Source organism: Notamacropus eugenii, chromosome 3, assembly GCF_028372415.1.
Source record: "Notamacropus eugenii isolate mMacEug1 chromosome 3, mMacEug1.pri_v2, whole genome shotgun sequence".
Lineage (NCBI taxonomy): Eukaryota > Metazoa > Chordata > Mammalia > Diprotodontia > Macropodidae > Notamacropus > Notamacropus eugenii.
The window spans coordinates 175,534,926-175,552,328 of NC_092874.1; the positions used below are offsets into that span (position 1 = coordinate 175,534,926).

At 44.8% G+C, this 17,403-nt stretch overlaps 1 protein-coding gene and 1 long non-coding RNA gene across 6 annotated transcripts in view; one reads left to right on the plus strand and one right to left on the minus strand.

Annotated features, from left to right (window-relative positions):
• Positions 1 to 8,607, minus strand: part of GATA3 (GATA binding protein 3) — a 34,074-nt gene extending 25,467 nt beyond the window's left edge. The window contains exon 1 of the mRNA XM_072653399.1: positions 8,438 to 8,607. The gene's annotated coding sequence lies outside the window, so the exon portion shown is untranslated. The remainder of the gene's footprint in view (positions 1 to 8,437) is intronic.
• Positions 784 to 6,538, plus strand: LOC140533541 (uncharacterized). 5 transcript variants are annotated; one of them, XR_011976965.1, is made up of 4 exons: positions 784 to 992; positions 1,571 to 1,842; positions 3,257 to 3,344; positions 5,038 to 6,538. It is a non-coding gene; the product is annotated as an uncharacterized lncRNA (long non-coding RNA). The 5 variants fall into 5 exon arrangements; XR_011976964.1 differs by lacking the exon at positions 784 to 992 and adding an exon at positions 1,068 to 1,295; XR_011976963.1 differs by lacking the exon at positions 784 to 992 and having other exon boundaries at positions 1,352 to 1,842; positions 4,395 to 6,538.
• Positions 8,608 to 17,403: the final 8,796 nt, after the last annotated feature.

Here is a 17,403-nt window from a genome sequence, read left to right on the forward strand (position 1 = left end):
GACAGGTCTACCTGGGACAGGGAAACACCAATATTCAGTTTTGAGAGGTTCTATATTATGTTTTAAACCCTCCGGTAGTTTTCTGGGGAGGGAAGTTGAAGAGCGGGTCGGACAGACACAGAGATTTGGTGTTTCTTTGCCTTAAATCTATGATTCTGCAATCAAATTCCTGTTTAAAACTGGGATTCTATTTAAACCGAACACAGAAGAATGTCTTTTAAATTAAATTAGCAAACGTAAAAATCCACCAGGTTTCTCCTGAGTCCAGTTGCCCCCTCTGTTTTATAACATTGGCCCAGTGAAAGAACATCGATTTTCCTGCCACTCTGACTATCTTTCTCTCTAGGGCCAGTCAAGTTGCCAGTATCTTCTACTCAGTGCGTTCTCCAAAGCGTTTAATTATTTAGTATATGTCTAACATACACAGGAAATTATTCCATAAACAAGAGGAGGAATATAGCTCCACATCCATTCCGTTAGTATTTAAAATTAGAAATGTAGAGGGGAGAAAAAAAGTTTCAAAAAACAGTTCCTGGACATAAATTCACTGGAGGTGGGGTGGAGAATGCGGGGGATACTAGTGTCTCATTCTAGCATAAAACCACTCAAAAAAACAAAACAAAACCCAAAAGCCAGGCATAAAAATTCTGTCCCCTTTAGAGAGAATTCGCATCTCAAAGAGAGTCCAGGAGATTGCTTATGGGAAGAAAAGCACTGACTCACGGATTTTAAAAATGTTTAATCGTAATATGGGACATAACAGAAATTTTCATTCAGGTGACGGTGAGGGAGAACCTGGCTAACAAGACAAACCAGAGTATCCGGAAGTTTCTCCGCGTCCCCCCACCCCCAACCTTGACAAGGGGAAAAGGGAGAAAATGCATGTTTCAGTCCATTCGGTGTGCTTTAATGGTATGCTGGGTATCTGGTCGTATTCAGATAGGATACCCAACCCACGACATGTGGCCCTAAGTCTCCCGCTTTACATCCAGGTAGATGGGCTACAAATTGGTTGGGGCGACTGGAGTAGTGGGGGAGGTGGGAGGTAGATGCTCTCCGTAATGGAGCCAGCCTGTAGGGGGTATTTTACATAGAATTCCCAGCCTGTCCGCCCCCCGTTCCCGGACTGACAGTGGGTAATTGGGGAAAAGGACGTTGCTCTTTTGATGGCCCGCGCCGGCCAGTCTAGCCGACGCCACACTGGGTTTGACGTCACAGGCCCAGCCCCAGAGCCAGGAGCAAGGGGCAGGGTGGGAAGTGGAGAAGCTGGGTGGATAAAGAGAAGGAAGGCCGAGGTCTGGGACGGGTCGAGGAGGTGGGGGTTGGAAAAGGGGAGGGGGGAAGGGAGGTAATGAGCAGGGGCCAAAGAGGATTGCAGAGCGTGGCCTGAGGCTGGGAGCTGGCTTGGGGGGGTCTGGGCCACGCCAGGCGCCGGCCCGGCACGCTTCAGCTGCTGCAGCAGGCCCTGGCTTCCTTAAGGGAGGGAGTGAAAGACAGAGGAGAAGGAGGGAGGAGGAATCCAGAGGACGAAGGGTGGTCTCAGCTTTTTTTATAATTTTTTTTCTACCAGGTTCAATTTCTAGAACTTGCAGATATACGCGCGCCCCCACCCACCTCAAAAGGTTGATACTTCGCTGCGTTGTGTGCTCTGCCCCCTCTCACTCAGGCCAGGCGCCCCCACCTCCTACCCGCCCCCCTCCTCCCTGCCACCCAGGCTGTCTCAGGCTAGTCTCGCCTGTCTTCCCCAGCAGCAGCCTGCATGTCTCTCAGCACCGGGGAAGGAGGATGCTACTGCTGCTGCCGCTTTGCCTCGGCTGTTGGGAACCAGGCCTCTCAGCTAGGGTAAGGGGGCTTTGCAGTGGGAGCGAGATTCATTGGACGCTTTGCCTAAGCACACATCGGAAACGCAGTGTTCCAGAGGGAGGGAGCTTCACGTTGTCTTTGCTAGAAGTACAGTGTGAGGATCTGGACATCTGACAACCAGGAGAAATTGGGTGTACACCTCTTAAAGTATATTTGAAAGGGCCGAGCCTGTCCTTACGGGGAAAGGAGTTGAATAATTGTAACGAAGACCAACTTACTTTTCTGGGTGGAGTGAAGAGAAATGCCGCCGCCCCCCCCCCCCCCCCCCCCGCCACTACTCTCCCTCCCCAACTCCGGACCCAAAATCAGGGGACGGAGAAAGGGCGGGAGGGATGTGGGGGCTTTGCAAAGAAACCCGACCTGAGGAGGAGGAGGAGGGGGAGAAAAACATCTCTATTCAGGAAGCTGGACCGGGAAAGAGGAGATAAACACTGCCGGAGTTGCATGGTCCGAATGGTCCGAATAGTCCGAATAGATTGATCAAACTTCGACTAGGTGCAGAACACAGGGGGAAAGGGTTAAGGGAAGGGCCGGGTGAGGGGAATCGGAAAACTAGTCTCCCAGCTGAAAATCAAAAAGTTACTCATCAGAAAAAGGGGAGTTATAGTGGCCTCAGACTGCGTAGGGCGATCACTGAAAGGTGTTTACCCAAGAACTCTGGAAGGGAAGAAAGCACGACAAATAGTTCGATTTTTTTCAAAACAACAAAAATGCAAGTGAGGGAAAGAAACTAAACCAAGCAAATTGGTTTTTGTGTCACTCCTATCTCTCCACTCGTACCCTCACCATCAGCGCCTGGCGGGCATTCTTTTAAAAGGAAAATAAAACAAGGTTGGAAGCAATCCCCAAAGAGAGCTTGAATGGAGGAAAATCAATAACTAGAAATCGGGGGAGGGGGCTAAAGGAGGAGGCAAAAATGAGTCTGAGGAGAGAAGCCGAGAAAATAGGGGAAGTCCCTTTCTGGGTTTAAATCAATCATCATTTGCTATTGCCCATCAATAAAAATGGTGTGAACTGTCCGCTGTGGTTGTTTGTCTTGGAAAGAAACAGAATTAGCCAGTGTCTAGCGCCCTGGCCTGACCCGATTTGGCCACGTTCGGTTCTTATTCTCTCCCTTCTACTCCTTTGGCCCCTTCTTCTGCTCCTTATGCGGGCCTGAGTCTAGCCTCTTCGGCTTCTAATTGAGCATCTAGGGTTTTAATAGAGGCCATTGTTGGAGCAATTAGCTAGAGACAATAGCCAGAGAAGAGCGTTTAATTCGATTTTAAGGCCGGCTGTGGCCTCTGCTTCTACCAGGGTTGTAGGGGAGTTAGTTGAGCAAACCGCAGTAAATAAATGGAAAGAGGGATAGGGGCGTTAGAAAAACGTACTTTTTTTTTTTTTACTTCCTTAGACTCTCAACAATTCCTGGGTTAGCCGAAGGCCTTTTCCACTGATTTCAGACCTCTTTCCCTCATCTTTTTTCATTGGGAGTCCAGGAGGTAAGGGAGTAGAACAACTTTGGGGGATTTGGAGGAAGGGGGGGAAAGGAAAACTGGAAAGACAAACTTTGGGAGAAGGGGAAAATCGGTCCCAGTAGGGAATGCGATGGGATACTGTAGTTCAGGGAACCATTCTGTCCTGCTTGGAAACGGGCTTGAGACCTTGTAGCAGAAGTGATTTACAATTACTCCAGTTGGAGGGGGAGGAGATGGATACTGCTGTCCCGGAGAGCTCCATGTTACTAGGATGGTCACCCGCACCTGGTCTGAATTTCGTTCGGTCTCGAGGGGTTGAGAAGAGAAACCCCTTTCTGGCACACACCCCTACTCTCCGTTCCAAGCCTTAACTCCCTACCCCCATCCTCAACGAGCAGATTAGGTTACGGTTGCCCGGCTGGGATTTTTTACAGGGTACGAGAATAGTACAGGTAAAGCTGTATAAACAGCCTCCAGGCTGTCGAGCGGGAGGGTTATACAGGGGACACGGCCCAGGGCACGGGCGGCCGGGGATTCTGCAGCGTCGGGCGCGAGCCCACCAAACCAATACGCGCCTGGAGGAAGAGCGACCGCCCAGTCAAACTCGAAGGGGACAAGGGAGGGAGTCCAAATTTTTGAGGCGTCTTTTCCCCCTTTCCCTTTCCTGGTTAACCAGCAAGCCCCTGACTGGCGAAGTTAAATCAAGGGGACACGCTCTCTGCGTACGGGTGGGTAACGCTGGTTTGGATATTTGAAATAGAGGTGGTCGGCTTTGTTAGTTTTACCCGAGGGTGTCGCGGAGATGACTAAAAATTCTCTGGAAAATGGAAGATGATCTCGTGTGTCTGCGTGTGTGTGTGTGTGTGTGCGTGCGCGCACGTGAGGCAAGTGGAATCTTCAAGAACTGAGGCTAAGAGGAGAAAGAATTTATCAAGTACATTGGTTTCTGCTTCCCCACTCGTACCCTTCCTTGCACTGAAATTAGCTATTGGTTTGGGGTGGTATGTGGTTTTATTTGCTTTTTTTTTTTTTTTTTTTTTGCTTATTCATCTATTGCTGTTTGAAACTCGGAAGGAAACCCACCAGTGTAAGGAGGGGCGGCAAGAGGCGGGGAGACTCAAAGAGAAGATGCGCCTCGTGATTACTTTCCTCACCACCCACCAGCACCTACCTCCTCCCTCCCCTCACCCCAGCTAGCTCCTAGGGATATCATTCTAGGGAGAAGGCTGGAGAGCCTTCCCTCCTCGACCAAGAAAGCCCATCGTGTTAAGGAGATAAATATGAAGTCGGGGTGAAGCAGAAAGGGAGGGTGTTCTGTTTTAGGTTTAATGATGCACATTGGAAGGGGGAGAAAAGAAACGAATCAGAACAGGGAATTGGGGCTGGACGGAAAGAGAATTTCCCCTTGTGAAGGTTAGCAGGAGACAGCCGAACATTCCCGCATAACTATCTAGAAAAAAATTAACCCCCTAACCTTGTGCCTTAGTGGAGGTAGCCAGGGAGAAGTAGGAGGAGGTGAGAAAGAGAGACTGTAGGGAGTGGCAGAGTTGGATTTCGCCCAGAGCAAGCCCTAGGTCTGTGGGTAGGGGGTCATTCTCCTTTGGTTAACTGCTGCAGCAACGCTTGGAATTACCAGATTGGTGTAGAGAAAGGGAAAGTCCGGGAAGGTGTATCTCCCCAGCTTCTTCATCCTCTTTCTTCTTCGTCCTCTTTCTAGTGGGAGCTTCAGTACCAAAAGGGACCTCCAGAACAATCGATTGACAGAGAAGGGACTCATCTGAGTGCTTTATTATTAATTACACTCAAAAAATAACAGCTATATCACTGCTTCACTCATTCTCCAACGCTCCCTTCCTCTCCGCACTACCAAGCCTGGGTATTTGGAGATAATCAGGGAAAGACAAGGACTCGAAAGCTCAACTCTTTTGTGACCCCTGCCTTTCTCCCTATATCCCACCTCCACCCCCCCAAAAAATTTTACAAACCCAGCGGTCTCCTGACTGTGAAGTCAGAGAACTCTTCTACCCTGCTCCCTAACACAACAACCTGTCTTGTTTCTCCTCCATTCCACCCCCATCTCCAGTCCTGCTCTAGGGAAAGGCTAGCCGAATTAAGCGGCCATATGACAGCACATCTCTGGGATCACTGGTGGGTTGGGGTTAAGTGGGGAGGGGGGGACGAAAAAGGTGAGGCCTTATTTCTTTGGGGTAATTAAGGAGAAAAATGTTCTTATCAGGACGGTGAAAAGTCAAATAGCTTTCAAACACAAAGATTTCAGTTTGGATTTTTTTTTTTAAGTTTAACTTTCAGCATGCATAGATATTCCCTTCCTGGAATCCTCTGCGTGGGTTTGTGTGTATATGCACGTGTAGCCAAATATAAACCCATCTGTCTAAATGACACGGGTGACCAAGCTAAGAGCATACGACCACCAAGTGCCTCTTCTTCTTCCCCCCCCTCCCCCCCGCCCCCCATTGCTGCCTGACACCATTCGGCTGTGTGGGCAGCTCTCACAGCCAGGGGCTGAAGGTTCTGAGACAGTGGCTAATCTGTGAGCCTTCCGCTACCACCTCAGAATAATGGATATCCCCCACCCCAGCAATTTGTTTTTAAAAACCTTCGGCTCTTCTCGGGAACGCCAGCCAGGACTTCAGCCCACCAACCAAACGAAGCCCAATTTTCTTCTTTTCGCATAGCTCTCCAAAAATCCCACCAAACTCAGACCACCTCTAATCCATAGTCTCCATCACAGAAGCTCCTGGCAGGAGACCAGACGGAGAGAGCAAACCACACTATGTGGTCAAGACAGAAATCATCCGCAGGGAAGAAAAAGGAGAACTGAAATTACCTTCGTTTTAAGTCGCCTTTGCTTGCTCTCAGCACAATGGTTGACCTTGAGACTATTCAAACTATTTTGTTAAAGAAAACCATTTCGACAATGCGTACTTCGTGAAATAAGCATTTCTAGAACAATATTGGACTAATCGGTATGTATGCGAATTTGACCGGGGGAAAGAATACTCTGGAGCAGAGTTTAGGTCTGTGCCATTTTGCAGTCACCTGAGTATTGGCTCTACCCTTCCCACTTATATCTAACCAACTGGCCTATGGGTCTCTACATCTCAGAGGTCAATGTCCTGACCTGGGCTGGATTCTTGTTTTGTATTATTTTCTCTTGAGATTTTCCATTAAAGAGCACCTGAGGAGTTTAATAGTTCTCACATAATCTCCCCTACTTCTTTGCTTCCCCTAACTGTTCCCTATATCCTCAATATCCCATACTTCAGGAGGATACATAGCTTGGATGGCCTTAATACAGATCCATCCTGGTTGTCAGAGTTAATAACTGGCTGTGCTAAGATTAGAAAAAGAGGAAAAGGCTTGTGTATGGAAGGGAGAGCTAGGAAGGATGTGCTTCTGTCACAGGCTTTCCAGACTCCTTCAATGAATATGAGACCTCTCTCACTGCCCTTTAGTTTTGAAGTTTAAATCTCAACAAGATCCAGTTCTATACACAGACGTTAACGAAGAAAACGCAATGCCTAAGTCCTCATTCAATTCACCTCCATTTGTCTTTGCTCATGCCTGATTCGGCATGAGTAACACTAACCGGCCCTATCCTTCATAGACATACTCACGTCCACAATCCTATTCACAACTTCTGATACTAAGAACCACACCCAATATGAGTCCTCAACCATTCATTCCCTCCCTAGTCCAGCAGAGATACATACATAATATAAGGTGCCAATGAATACACCTTGAAATTGAACCCAGGGAGCAGAGTGCTAGGTCACACCCCTTTTTGGTTATGCCCCTCTTCACTCCCCATCCCCCAAAGTGCTTCATCTATAAAGTGGCCCAAACTCCTACCCTCAAGCTGACCAGCTGCTGTCCATCAGTAAGTTGACAGAGCTAGAGGGTGGGGATAGGTAATTGTCCCGTTAAATGTTTATAACCTGGAGCCAACAAACCAGGCTCCCTGGAGGTGGTGTGTGTGTGTGTGTGTGTGTGTGTGTGTGTGTGTGTGTGTGTGTGTGTTGGAAAGGGGTGGATTAGGAGGGATCCTATTTCTGTGCCAAGTTGAGGGGAAACTAGTCATGTATTTTACTGGCAGAGTTTTGTCTTTTGAGCTGTCATCCAGTTCTCAAAGGTAATCAGTTTTGGGGGTAGGAGTTTTGTGTGAGAGTATGTAGAAAATAATGCCATCCTCATATAAACTGGAATTAGATTAAATTTCTTAAAATCACCTACACTCCTCTAGAAAAATTGCCCTGGTGTCACTTCACGTTCCTCCGGATCAGCTCAAGCCACCTTCCATCTCAGGAGAAAGAAACTAGAACCTTTGAGCCCTTCTTTCCTCAATGCTCTAACCTTTCTACACATTCTCCCAAAAGCTGGTTTTTGCTTATTTGTGGTTGTTTAACCTTCGGTTTGTATTTGGCAACTTGTGCCTCAAAGCCTTCTTAATGCCCTTTTACCAGATATATTAGAATACAGATGCTGACACATCTGTGGGTCAAACATTTTCTATTTCTTGACTCATATACCAAGAAAATGTACCTAAACTTACCCCATACACGAGTAACATAGAGCACCAAAGCAAAAACACGCACAGAAAAATACATGTGCTGACAGTTGTTCCATGGTTTTACAACAAGCAAAATTTTAGAAGCTCTTTCAGCTCTAGACTTAGAATAAGAAAGCTGCAATACTGCATACTTACGATTTCCTTTCTCTTCTCCCCCCACACCCGTCTTCCCCATTCTCCCCAGCTAATTCCTTCTACTCGGAAGGTACATACGTAGAGGAAAAATTCCAGTCCCAAAGCAACAATGCATCCCTGGATCTAGCTCAGGAGTTTAACCCTGTCTTCTTTCCACCGAGAGAGAGAGAGAGAGAGAGGAGAGAGAGAGAGAGAGAGAGAGAGAGAGAGTCACTGTAGAAAGTCGGAGATCCAGAGTGTTTGAAAAGAACAATAAGAATTAGGAGTGGGGTAGAGTTTCCATCAGCGACAGCTGCCCCTTTGAATCCAGAATCCCCTTCTAATACTCTCCACGTGGAGAAGGGAAAGAGAACGCGATAGTAGAGAGAGGGAGATTGCGTTATTCACTGACCTGGACAGCTTGCTCAGACTGGCCAGCTGCTTTTTATTTTTTTTTTCTTGATTTACTGGAGACTTGAAGGTAGAAATGACAGATTTCTCTGCTGCTGCTGCCGTTGCCGCCGCCGCCACCACCTCCTCTATTGACACTGCAGCTCACGGCATCTCACCAGGGCTCCCAGTGAAAAGTAAAACCTCGGTGATCTGCATCCTTCCTAGCAACCTACTCTCCTCCTCTTTCTCCTCCTCCTCCTCCTCCTCCTCCTCCTCCTCCTCCTCCTCCTCCTCCTCCTCCTCCTCCTCCTCCTCCTCCTCCTCCTCACTGTAGAGATCAGAGTTCTTCCGGGTTGAAAAATGGGAGAGATAGAGAGAGAGAGAGAGAGAGAGAGAGAGAGAGAGAGAGAGAGAGAGAGAGAGAGAGAGAGAGAGAGAGAGAGAGAGAGTCATTTAATTACACCCCTCCTCATGCAAACCACAGGACGTGAGAGGAGTGTGAAACTGACAGCGACCGGGGAACGAAAGACAGTACTGTAATGTGACCTAATCCACACCACATGCTTAAAGAGTTTGTAATTTTTATAGTAGGACTGGAATTAGAACTAGACGTATTGTCATTTTTGTTAACGAGGTTATTACGAATGCATTTCCCTCGTGTCAGAGAGAAGTGAGCACCAAGTTGAAGCCTTCCAGCTGTGCCCCACAATGTCAATTCCAGTTCTGCCAAGCTATTTCTTACTTTTCTTCTGTTTATCCTCTCTCACCTCTGTCTGTCTGTCTCTCTCTCCTACACATGCACGCACATATATCCTTCCATGGGGCTTTCCCTCTTTTTTCCTGCTATACTTTTGTTTGTGATTTATGTTGAGTATTAAAAAGTACCAGTATATTTGATTCATTTTTATTCAGCTAAAGCAGGAGGACGAAAAAGTTGTGAGAAGCTGATGATATTCAATTCGATGTGTTGGCTGTCAAGCTCCTGGCACATTTCATAGTTGGAATCAAATCTTTGGAGGTACATACATTAGAAGCTCCTTTGAATATGGAAAACATTGGACTCAGCAACCGTGGACAAGGGCTACTGGGAGAGGATAACTAAGGAAAAAGTTGCTTTCAAAGGATGCGTTCTGAAGATATAAATGTCTACAAAGGAAAAAAGAAAAGAAAAAAAGAGAAAAGGTTTCCTTCTCCCTTTCCCACTTCTTTAATTTTTCCCCTTCCTTCTTTCCCCAGATGTAGAAAAGCTCAAAAATAATTCTAGTGAGAGGATCTCGAATAAATTTCTGCAAAAGTAAATCTAAACTTTGTAAATACTCGGATGGAAAGGCCAGAGTCCCCTTATTTTGACAAGGAGGGGTCCCCTCCCCACAATATTTTTACAACAAAAATATGGTAACAGGCTACTTTAAAAATAGTCTGGGGGCGGAGATAAGAAAATGCATTTCATGTCAGGAAGTGAAATACCTCTAAGAGTATTTCTAACAACTTGTGGAGTAAAATAAGGATAAAGCGCTCCACCATCCAGTCCATTCAAACTGGAAAGATCATGGTTGTCTATGCCAAGGTCATTGTGATTTGAAGAAAAAAGAGTATTGATGAGTGGCGGGGAGGGGGGACCCTGAGAGAGCAAGTGCTTGGTTTATTTATGAACAAGCCCAAAGGCTTTCATGGACCGAATAGACTGTGTTTTCAGTTATCAACTTAAAAGACGTAAGCCTATAACTCCGAGTTCTATTACTATATGATACATAAACTATCTAAAATTGCCTAAGGAAAAGCCTTCTACATAGATTTGATTTTCCTCCTCAAGTCCTATCTACCTTTCCAATATTTTAAGCCATTCTTTTTTCGTCCCCAAATATTTAACCCTGAACTCAACCCTGTCTCAAACATTTGCCTATCATCCCTTTCCACGTTTGGAGTTTGGACATTGGTTCAGATCGATTGTTCTCATCTTTGAAAGGGACCTACCTAGAGGTCGCACTTCGCTCTCTCGCCCACTTCCAGAAACTCACACTGTCTTCCTATGTGTCTCTTTCTCCAGTCCATTTTAGACCTCACTGAAGCTGAGAAGTTCCTTTGGAGTTAGAGGCTAGTTTCTGAAGAAGTTAAGTTGAGAGAGATTTTTTGGAAGGACGGGGGTTTAAAGATCAGTCAGTTCATAGGGTTCACCCTGTTGACCTAATACTGCTCTAATTACTTCTCTGATGCCCTGGACTCTGGACATTACATTTTAGCTACCTTCCTCTCTCAAGGGCCAAGAAAACAACAGTGGTCTCCAATCCTCCCCTGAGGGGAGAGCAGGTTAGCCTTCCTTGTGGCCAGGGCTCAGGAGCTGTGCCAGTGCAACCTAGTTCTTGGTAGTTCGACAGCCACCTTGGTGCTGGCGACTTAGGCCAGTGGATTATCTAGAGAAACTCATAGATCCCACTTCTAATCTTTTATCCTGATGCATAAATGTGAGGTTAGTTGCTCCTTCTGTCTTCTCTATTTCTCCCTACCATCTTACTTCTCAACCTTTTCTCTCTCTCCTATATCGATATTAGACATTAAATTCATTCTCCTTCAGGAGTCAATGTTATTTCACCTGTGTCACATCGAAAGAAGGAATATTTCCATTTGTTTAGTCACTTTTCTCTTGCCCTTCGTACCCTCTATTCCTACTGCTTTAGCAGAGTTCTTGCAGGCTACCCTCTGGTTCTGGCGAGTCTTTCTTCCTTCCTTCCTTTTCTCCTGACTGGGAAGTTCAGATATCTCCAGGTTTAGTATGACTTCCTGGTGAAGTGATGGAGAAATCTAATCTTTCATTCTTCCTTCTTCCTTCCATCACCTCAAATTTTTTCTTTAGCAAACAAAGCCAGTTGAGATAGGAAGGAAACTCACCTACCATAGAGATTCTGAACTTTTTTTTTTTTAAAGAAAACTCTCACATAAATAAATGAAAACCTAGTTACTTTCATGGCAAGCCAGATCAAAGACTTTACTCAAACGGAATGTAGGTTCTATTTCTTGCAACCTCTCTGGCCTTTAGGGCTTAGAAAGCTGCTACTCTGAGACAAATAAAAGAGTAGAAATAGTCCCAGGTTATTCGGCTCTCTAGATTTATTTGGCAGTCCAGAGAAGCCAATATGGGATGGAGTGAAAGGAGAAAGTTTATAAGGGATAAGCAAAAGGAGATGGGTGATAAGAAGTAGAAACAACGAAGTTAGCCACACTTTCCTAGGGAAACTGTAGAAATACAGAAGGGTTATTCCTGATCGGTGCACATGCGGGCAAACGCACCCAGCGTCTTAAATATGAACTTAATGAAGCCACAAGTCATTCTGTGAATGTTAAAAAGCCTTCTATCTCACTCTGACTCGAAGTTCTGGTCAAGTTGCTTACCTGCGTATGGCAGGCATTTGAGACAAAAGAGACAGAAACAAAAGTAGAGAGGGAAAGTGATGGGCATGGGAGGAAAGAATATGCAACACTCCGTTATTTGGGGCCGACCTTCATATATATTTCCTGAAACAACCTTATACCCAGATGGCTAAAGCCCACTTTGCCCTATCTGTGGGAAGACCTTCACTTGTAAGGTTTGCGGAACAACTTTCAAGGATGCTGACCACACACATACATACTACACACAACCTCAAACGAATTATTCTCTTACGCCTTCTCACAATTACTGCTCGTGGTGGACCCTGACTTGTCCATATCACTGAATGGATGTGGTTTCCTCTATTAACCTCGGGGATAGCTGATATTAGGATTGGGGATCCCGCTGTTTAATAAGTGGTAACTAATGTGGTCTTAAATGGGATGAGGTGTTGGAGGGCCCTTCCAATTGGGATTGTACTGGGAGAGGAGTATATTGTCTGAACCTCACCGTGGTTGCTTGCTTATATTCTTTAACACATTTAGCAAATTTTCAGCACCTACCACCCTCTGAAATAAGACAGATTGAGTTAAAAAAAAACAACCCACCTTTGTGTTTGTGTTTGTGTGCGTGTGTGTGTTTTTAAGAAAGGGGATAGATTGATGGAAGAATGATAGTTAAATCGTATCTGGATGTCTTTTATTTCTGCATGGATATGAAATTCATGTGCTGCAGAGAGCCAAAAAGAGAACATATAGCTAGAAATGATCACTTTCAGAATTTTAATCTAATCTACCTATGACTATAACAGGGTTGGGAGAGCATATACTTATTCACGGTTGTTTACAACTTCTGTGTTTCTCTTTCACCTAGACGCAAACTGAAATTTCCCAAGTTTTTTGTTGTTGTTGTTGTTGTTGTTGTGTTTTGGTTTTTGCTTTTTTTTTTTTTTTTAGGAAAAAAAGGGCTCCACTGGGCAGACGAGCACATTTAATTGGACTCTTATAATGTAAGAGTTCTAATCTTCAGGTCAGATTCAGTGAGCGTTATTTTATTGAGCGAGGAGAAGAAGGTATGTGTATTTGGGGAAACCTATTCCACCACTAATCTCCCCTCCCCCATTTAAAAAAAAGCAGAACATTTCTATTAAATTCAACTTTTAGGTCAGTGATTTCAACTACGTATCACTGACAAAGCTACAAGGATGAAGGGGGGTAGTGATGAGCGGGTGAGCATCTCAGATGAAGGTTTCGAAAATCAACAACTCGAAATGAAAAATACAGACGGACCTATTCCACCCGGGCGCCCTAAACAAATAGCCCCGTTTGCAAATTCCTATCAATTATTACGTGATGGGAAAAAACCTTATATGAAAATAAAGCACGTGAACGGGGAGAATTTTAATTAAATCTTACTGTGGATATAATAACATGGAAGCGATTTTTCATTCGGCGCTTGCCTGCTCACCAGTGTTTTATGGCGTTTTCTTGCCTCTGACTTTATTTTAAAATATTAGACGAGGTGGAGAATTATAAACGACTCCCTCCTTATCTGTGCTGCTCACATATCCAGGATCAGAGGAGCTGATTAAGAAAGAAGTCAGAGGCAACGTTGGATTCATAATGATTTGGAATAATGAATCCTTATCTCTGCTTTCCAGATTATCTGCCTTTCAGCTCCCAATGTTTTGTTACATGGGATAATTTATTGCATCTAATACATCACAATGAATCTGATGGTAGAAAGTGATGGCCGACGTTGTGAAAAGGGGGCCCTTATTTTTTATCCCGGGGCAATGAAACTGCTTTTTGCAGTTTTTAATTGGGAAAATATAAGGTAGATCTGATAATAAAAAAAAAAAAAAAGAGGGGGGGTATAATCTTGCCTGCTCGTGCTTTACCACGCTGCTCTTTAATTAGTGTGTCAATTTCAGGCTGAAATTAACAAGATCGACCTGAAACCGGTGCTTATTTTCTCCAAAGCTCCGAGATCCTAATTTTTAACATGATTTATTTTTATGAAAAAGGAGATAATTAATCATAAACACTGACTAAAGCACAGAGCGAAGTTAAGATAAAATGCCATTTGCATCTTTATATAAAAAGATTAAAATAATGTTAATTTTCTCTGCAGCCTCCTCCCTCTCTCCTCATTTTTTCCCCTCCTGTGGATCCTCCTCTCCAATCCCACTCACTCTCTTTCCAAACAAACTGGAAAGAAATCAGTTCGATGTTATTAGTACCATATTCTCTCTCTCTCTCTCTCTCTCTCTCTCTCTCTCTCTCTCTCTCTCTCTCTCTCTCTCTCTCTCTCTCTCTCTCTCTGTCTCTCTCTCTTTCTCTCTCTCTCATCGCTCTCTCTCTGTTTCTGTCTGTGTCTCAAGAGACGTTTATCATTTACTGTATTGGAGAAATTGTATTGATGCCTTTGTTTGAACATGCATGACTTTAATATGCTTTCTTCTCTCCAAGGATAGCTTCCCTAGTCTAGAACCCCAGCTCCATCTCCCTCTCGAACTTCACCTTGTCCCCTGCGCAGTGATTTCAGTATTTGACTGAGAAGTAGCTATGAGAGTTGGGGAAAGTGGGAGAATCTGGTTTAGGTGCTTAATGAGCTACAAATAATCGTTTTCAGTAGTGAGAGGCCATGATAGCAAACTCTCATTGGAGGGAGGAAGAGTTGGGTTCAAATTCTGTCTCTTACCCTAACCCATTATTTAACCTCTCAGTGCCTGTAGACAATTGTCTAAAACTATTCATATCAGAACAGCATTGGTAAAGGGAGTTTCCTCGCCTGGAGTTACCTACACCAATAAAGTTACAGGTTTAGAACTACCACACAGAAAATCTCCTGGAACTGTTTATTTCTAAGAAAATTTTCCATTCTAAAGGCAGTAGATGTCACTTAGAGCTGCTTTCAATCTTGATTTTTCTGGATTCTGGAAGCAGAAATCTGCAAATCTTTGGTCTCTGTTGATCGGTTGCATTCTGCTTTCTAAGTGATCAATGCAACTCTCTCTCTCTCTCTCTCTCTCTCTCTCTCTCTCTCTCTCTCCCCTCTGTCCCCCTCCTTCCTTTTCTCCTCCCTTCCTCCCTTTCTCTTCCCCCATCTTCCTTCCCTTCCTCTCTCTCTCCCTCCCTCCCCCTTGTTCATCCTGACGTCAGTTCATAATTTCCTGTTAATTGGCTGGGTCTCATCAAAATCATCAGAAATTCTCTCCTCCCCCTCCCCCCACACCTTTTTTTTAGGTTGCAATTGAATTTGGACTTTGAAAAGGATGTTTTGTTTTCTTCTCCCTTTTCTGTTCTAGGTGCCTGTCCAATGCCTCTACTTCTGTACACATTTGAACATTTCTTCAGGGGTAGGAGGGTATGAGACTTATTTTAGAGGAAAATTCCCACCTTTTGATAATCTCTTGGAGGATACTGGAGTGGTGATGTGGTTATAGTTATGATATGAACAAAGAAGGACCCAACTGGGAGGGGGTTGGGAAAGTAGCCTACTGGACCATTTCTACCTCACTCTCACTCCCAGGAAACAAAATTGTAGGCTGTATTCCTCTCTCCAGATCTACATCTCCTTCCTCATCATGTAATCTTTGGAGAGTGGGTCAGGAGTCATCCCTCTACATCTTGAGATCCCAATTTCAGGCCAATCCAGGAAGTGCAAACAATAAAGCAAATAATTACAAAGGAAAATTAAAGACTCTTGCCTCAGTTATGAACGCATGCCATATTAGGTTTATCTCCCAGTAGGTGCTCAATAAATTTCAGGTGACTGGAGAAAGGGTTGGGGGTGGTGATGGAACAAATAATCTGGATAAATTTCCTGACCATTTCACCTTACTTTTGGCATTCAATTCATGGTCTCAAGGGTCCTGGTTCCATTCATGTGATTTCATTCTTTTCCCAATCTTTCTTTTCCTCTCTCTCTCTCTCTCTCTCTCTCTCTCTCTCTCTCTCTCTCTCTCTCTCCCTCTCCCTTCCTCCCTCCCTCCTTCTCTCTCTTCCTCCTTCCTTGCACCAGCTTCCCTCTCTTTATGACACACTGCTCTAAGAATTTCAAGTATCAATTATAACTAATATTAATTTCCCAGCCCCCAAAGAGTGAAGTACAGATGATCTGATAGGAATATAAAAACGGTGCTTCCCTAGATGAAACAGACCAGTGGAGCTTATTGGGCCGTTTCCCATGCCCAGATGAACATTCAATTTTCCGGCATTATCTCCATACTTAAACTCGCTTTCTCCATTCCGGTGCCAAGATAAATTTGCATAATATTTGCAGCTGTAATTAGCTGATGAGCATCTCCCAGACTCCCCCTTTTGTTTCTTCATGCATTTGGTCTTTCATTGATGCCATTTTTGATCTTTAATATTACAGGATTCCCGATAGAGAATTTTACATCTTATCTGTCCTTCTCCAAAAATCTGTTAGAAATAGAGAGGGAGGGAGGAGGGAGGGAAAAGAAAGGGGAGAAAAGGAAGGGTGGGGGAGAGAGGGGGACGGGATGGAGAGGCAGAGGCAAGGAGGGATAGGGAAGAATGAAGCTTCACTAAGCAGAGTTTGAAAAGGTTACATTGGAAGCAGGAATCTGTAGTGACAGAGCAAATAAGATAAATGAGAAATTTTGAGAAAGATGGTTATTATTATGGACCACAATGAAGGACAATATTTCCATTTATTATAGGAATGGGAGTTGGGGAGGGGAGATCATGAAAAAGTTAGTGGGGGGAACAGATGTAGACACCAACATTACACCTTCTCCTTTTTCTCCCCCTCTTCTCCTCCTCCTTCTCCTTCTCCCCCTCTTCTCCTCCTCCTCCTCCTCCTCCTTCTCCTCCTCCTCTTCCTTCTCCTCTTCCTCTTCCTTCGGTTGTGGGGGAGAATGGTTGGTAATTACAGCTATTCTGAGTGACGCATATTTGTCCATCAGGGTCCCCTAAGCGGAAGCTGTAACTTTTTAAACCAGGTGACTCCTCTGTGAATCTATTTGTTTCTGGTTAATAGGGGGCATCGCTTCCCTGCATCTTGAAAACGCCGCATTTCTCATTCCTTTCAGTCGTCATTGAGAGACAGAGACAGAGAGAAAGAGTTAGAGAGACAGAGAGATAAGGACAAGGACGGAGACAGACAGACGGAGACAGAGAGACTTAGAAGATCACTTTCGGCGAGAGACTGAGCAAAACAAGGAAAAGTTTTCGTCCCTGGGTTCGTCGACTCCGTTATTATTGTAATTTCTTTCGAAATCAGGTGTTTGATGATTTCAGATAGAAAAGAAAGTGTTAGAAAATGTTCCACCTGAAGGAATATTTGTGGGAATCTGGAGAACTAAGAAAGAGGGAGAGGGGAAGGCGGGGGTTGGGAGAATGAGGGGAGAGAGACGAGAAAGACTCGATTTTCATGCCAATCACTGGAACAAATAGCTAACATTGAACGTTTACACCCTAACTGGCGGCGCCCTGGCGCTCCAAGGACTCGTGAGCCGGGCTAAAATGTCCAGAAAGCCTTTGGAGAAAGCGAGTTTCCAGCTATCAGGTTCTCCTGATCTCCCCCCCTTTCATAGGGCTTCGGTTTCAGGCTGGACTTGGCCAATGTCTGCTTTACTGCTGTGAGCTCCT